The following is a 6,000-nucleotide window of genomic DNA, read 5'->3' as shown; positions in this document are numbered from 1 at the left end:
AATAACTTTGTTTTTCCTTCCTTTAAGCTTATGGACTAGTTAAGGCATAAACCTAGGGGACTTTGGACACTAAAACACAAGGATTTGACATGTAAAAAGGAGTTTACGGCCCAAGCATGTGCTTAGGCCGTAAACACCTCAAACACCCCAAAAACACTTGTTTAATGTCCCAAAAACTCATCTAGGGTGTTTGGCAAATTAGACTTGACAACAAGGAAGGCTTAAATGCATCAAACAACATCATTTCATGGCAAAAAGAGGATTTTACGGCCAAGGCTAAGCTTGGGCCGTAAACACCCATATTTTTGTGTCAAACAAGTCCCAAAACCCCTCAAATGCATTTAAGGATTTTAGCTAAGGCCTTTGGAAGTGTGTTGTACCATTAAACTTCACATTTGAGCACAAAATGAAGAGTTTACGGCCAAGGATGTTCTTGGGCCATAAACTCCCCAAAAATGTATGCCAAATTGTCCCAAACTCACTATAGGGCCTTCTAGGATTTATCTAAGGTGTATGAGACTTTGTTGTACCATTAAAACATACATCTTGAAGGGTTTACTTGAGTTTACGGCCCAAGAACAAGTCTTGGCCGTAAACTCCCCAAAAATGTCACAAATTATGATGTTTAATCCCTTCTAATAGTCCAAGACACATACCATTAAATTAAGGAAGTGAAATAAAGCCCTAATCATACATTTTGGAGTGTCACAAGAGTTTACGGCCAAGCCTAGGGGGCTTACGGCCGTAAACTCCCAAAGGATGGCCTTTAGGCCATAAACTCCAAGGGATTGAGCTCGTGGACCCTCCCGTAAATCATTCATGACCTTGTACCACTCCCGGGAACCCTTTTTAGGCCTTAAAACCCCGAAAACGATGCTAGAATGTCCAAATACTACAATGAAAAGCATAAGATGATTAACTTCTTGTAAAATACATATTTCATATGACATTAGGGTCCTAGGAGGTGCTCAAGTGGTTATTGGGTACCAAACGCTCAATCGACACTTTTACCCGATTTACCCGATTCACCCGATTTCCGCGATTTCAGGTGAGTTCATACCCCTTAAATGAACCTTTCAAATGTTTTATATGTTTTAGGGGGGGAGATACAAGTTGAATATACATGTTTATGAAAAGTTATACAAGACTATTTTTCAGATTACAAAATTAATCACATGTGATTCACAACCTATAGTTCAAATCACATGTGATTTATCACTATGCTTTATAAATAAATCAATTGTTTTCAAAACTATCTTGGATTAACAAACAAGTTTTAATTGTTTCTTTCGTACAATACTTTTGTTTAATAAAACTCTTTATAAGAATGTAATCATACTAATATATTTATATAAGTAAGACTTGAAGGACTTAGGACCGATGGCTCGCCTTATTTCCTGTTTCATGTTTGATTGTGGGCTTAGGGTAGTGGTTATCCGTCCGACTGTCATTGATTTCTTAGTTATATATCTCGTATATTAGTATGGATTATGAGTGTTTCTTATTTCATTAAATACCTAAATCACTAACCTGATTAGAACCACACACACTAATTTAACTATAATAGGTATAGTTAAGGACTCTATCCCTTGTTTCAACTATTACTCTACACTACTATAATTCTCTCTATTATTAAGCAATACACTAATAAGAGAATACAATACAAGTTATACGAACGACTACTACACTATAATACAAGAGAATGTACTAATCATGAGATAATTCATTAATCCACTACGAGATACTCTATACGCTACACACTACGCCCGAAGTTTTCCGATAGGAAGACGACACTATATGTATAGATCTATACGGGGCAGACGCTATTACATCCCGACTGATAACTTCAGTCCGAGCCGCTCAGGCCCAGGGACGCCTTTACTCTACCACACTATGCATGACTGGGAAGGTCATGAGGGTCCGCTATTACTCACACTATTGGTAACGTACAAGAAAGACACTATAACCGCACTAAAATACTAAAAGAAAGATGAAGTAATATCCCGAAGTAAATAAGTATCTAACACTAAAAGATGCTGCACCACTATTATGCACTCCAAGAATAACTCACTATATTGCATTACTTAATGGTGAGTCACTATTACACTACTATGATAAATGGCATTCAAAGATAGAAACAACATATTTCTTAAAGATTTTCATTTACTATACAGTTCTGGAAAATACAGGATTTTCTAGGTTTTACTACTATTTATGATTACAAACTTCAGTTTTCATACTAATGACTCTAATGCTTTTTATACAAGTACTCACACTAAACTCTTATGAACTCACCAGCTTTATGCTGATACTCTTTTCAAAATAACTTGTATCTTCAGGTCAAAGATAGACAGGTACAGCCGCAGCATTTTTGGAGACGATGGAGGTTGCAAGACCCATCTCTTGTTTTTGTTTACTTTTGGTGTTTGTCAAACATTACAAAACACTCTTGTAAATACACTTACTATGTAAACGAAATGGTTGTATGTTTCTTGCTTTTACTATTATACAATTGTGATGATACTGTACACTACGTCATCCACCCCGAAACGTATTCCGCCGTTATCGATTTTGGGGTGTGACACATCGTTGTGTTCAGTTTTCAAGACAAGAGGGGATTTGTTGGTTTTAACCATAAACATAAAATGAGAACTCCCAAAAGTAGAGAGATCATAAAAAGTATCTAACTCAATGAGACCAATGTCTAAATTGTGGGAATGATTCGGTCGCTCAATCCACTACAAAATCCTCCAAAAATGGGCAATGCTTGGGCATAGTAAAGCTTGATGGCTTGAAAGAATTCAGAAACAATACCCGAAAAAGGATATTTGAAGCCTAAACAAAAGGGATATTCATGAAAGCATACCTAAGAAGGAGAAATGAAATCAAGCTGAATAGAAGGATCAAAGGATATGAAGATTGCATCAGAGGGAAAATCTCCATTGGCCTTAAGCGATTGCATGTCATCGTCATTGAAGTAACAAACCTCATCATGGGATAGAAACCCCTGATCAACAAATTCATTCTCTGGAGGAGCGGTAATGCTGGCACGAGAATGGACCATCTTCTTTCCCATGATCAGAGAAAAGAAAAGTACAAAAGAATACCAAGGGGAAGAAATTGCCTATGAAGGTAGCTGGAGAGGTGTTTGGAAAGGTAAAAGAAATTGAGAGGGTTACCTTATTTAACCCGATGGTAGAAGAGAAAGGGTACGATTTGACCGCATGATAATTAACCTTGGGCAGATAAATCCTGTCCAATTAGGGTTTGAAATTCAAATATTTTATCTCTTTCATTCATTATTTTGTAAAATTATACCTTTAAATACGGAAAACTAACCTCGATATTTCACATGTATAGATTGGGGGCAATTGTTAGGGGCAGGATCCTTGAATCATCATTAGGATCCTCGAATACTTCTAAAGCCTCGGGATCCTTAAACATATCCCAAGATCCTGACTATTATCATCAATATTTCTAACACTTGTAACAGCTATGTTTTCTCTATTTTCTCACATGTGCAGAACGAGTCAACACAATACCTATTCTCAACGGAGAGTCGTCTCAACTGGGCAAAAGACCCATAATACCAAGTCAAATAACGTTCATATGTTGATTTTGGAGGATCTCGGAATTATCAGACTTCTTGGTATTAGTATTAGACTATAAATAACACATGTAACTAGCACACTATTGACATATTTAGTTCATCCACAATACTAGTACTTACATTTACACACTTATCTTTGTATTTAATGATTTATATCCATAAAATGATCAAGGCAGGTGATTATTATCACCTCCCAAGTTTTTATGCCGGAGATCCTATCAAGGATCAAGGACTTTGCTTGTAACTCACGTGTGTCACTTTGATCATCATTTCATACTTGATTTATCACGAACATCACAACATCTCATACAATTTGGATGAATTATATTTGAACAATTTTTGACCGAAACTGTATAAAGGTAAGGTTGTTGATGATGGTTCTCCAACATTTGATGTTGATGAATCTGCAAATGATGAGGAAAAACTAATGTTCTTGGTTGATGATGGTAATATAATTCCACATAGAGAGTCAATTGAACATTTTAAGAGTTTCACTAAATTGAAGGAGATGAAATTGAAGTTAAAGAGGAGGAAAATGAGACCTCAAAACCCCGAAAAACCCCAACATGAAAGTTTCCTTATTGTTTTTCCGATTTTGAACCTTTAGCATTGGCCGAATTAGCTCAACGAAAATGAGAATGTGCCACAACCCACAATTATTCTTCTTATTTCAAGAAATATAAAATATTCAAAAGCAAAGGTGAACTTAAGCTTAATTTAGGATTCATCTGTGTTACTAAGGGTAATCCAAATCAAAGTCAGAATATCTACAAATGACAGGTTTGAAGCTGTTAGATTTGTGGAAAATTGTAAATTGGCGGTTACATGTTACAAAAGACAAAGACACTAATACATTTCAAGTGGTTAACCTATCGGATAGCCACATTAGCTCAAACACACAGCTCCTTCCCCATCATCGATTATAAAATAATAATATAAAATAATGAAAACATATAATTATAAAAATATTGGAAATATATCCACAAAAATGAATTTTTTTCATTACTAGAAGAAGACATTGATTGATCTGATTTGGTGTCTAAAATGTTGTATGGAATGAAGATCAGTTCGAAATGAAGTCTGACATGGGTTCAAAATGGTATTTATAAGGGACCACATTACCTTGTCTGATCACTATACCCATTTACCCATTTCAACATACCGGTCCAGAATGGGTCATTCCGGACAGAGTGGTCATTTTTCAATTTTTTCGGTTATGTTTTCAAAAGAGCCAATAACAAATGGTTAGATTACTCAATTTCCTTATTAATATAAGTACCTTGTATTCTAACCTCTGAAAATAAAAATAAAAAATCACCATGTTTTTTGATTTTTCAGTGTAAAACTTCACAAACATTTTAGAATTACAACACAAAACTTATAATAATGTTTTGATGGCATAATTTACATATATATATATATATATATATACACACACACACACACACACATATATATATATATATATATATATATATATATAGATTAGATAATTAAGAGTGACCATTCAATAAATCAAGTTAATACATATTAATTTGGGTAAATTGTACAAAACGAAACTATGTTTTTATTTTACGTTTCAATTTTGACACTACTTTATTTTTAGTTTTAAATTCGATACTATGTTTTTTCTTTTTTCTACTTTTCATGATGATATGTCACTACTAGTTGACATTACATTATGGGTGTCAATGTGAAAAGGTGCCATCAACCGAAGATTGATGGTTCAAGTCTTGCTGGAGACGAAATGAGTCATTTAAGGTTTAGGAGTATTGTAAAGAGTGTGTTGTGTTTGTCATTCTAAAAAACATTATGGGTATCAAAATTTAAAAAATATACATAATGATTTTTGTGTTAGTTATAAAAAAATATATTGACTTTTATACAATTTCGTCACAACGTACTTCTACTTATAAGTTACTACCCCTTATGAAATCTAATGTCATCCAAAAGTGAATAATCCTAAATTTATAGATACTTCAAAACTTCTATCGTTAGCTCTCTTTTACCTTCTTTTGGTCCCTCCTTTTTGGACTTCATCTTCTCCAAATCATTATCTGAAGGAAGGATGTCAATTTCTACATAAGGCTGTAAATTTGGAGGTGGTTTGGGTTTGGGATCACTGGTGGTAGCGCTTGTTGAGGTTACTTTCTTTGCTTTATCATGTTTATGGTTCATGTAGGCAGGCATGGCTGAGATGAGAGTTTTTTTCTTTCTTTCTTTCTTTATCGTTTTGCTTACTCCTCTCTTCACCTTCATCTGTTTTCTTCTTCCCATTGGATTAATCAGCTTTTGTGCAAACCTATATAGAATATAGAAAGGTAAAAAACAAACAAACCTTAAGAAAATAATTCCAACTTCTTATTCAGTTTAATAACAAGTGGCCACAT

The sequence above is a fragment of the Lactuca saligna genome, chromosome 3, assembly GCF_052625555.1.
Source record: "Lactuca saligna cultivar CGN05327 chromosome 3, ASM5262555v1, whole genome shotgun sequence".
Lineage (NCBI taxonomy): Eukaryota > Viridiplantae > Streptophyta > Magnoliopsida > Asterales > Asteraceae > Lactuca > Lactuca saligna.
This window is presented reverse-complemented; position numbering follows the sequence as displayed.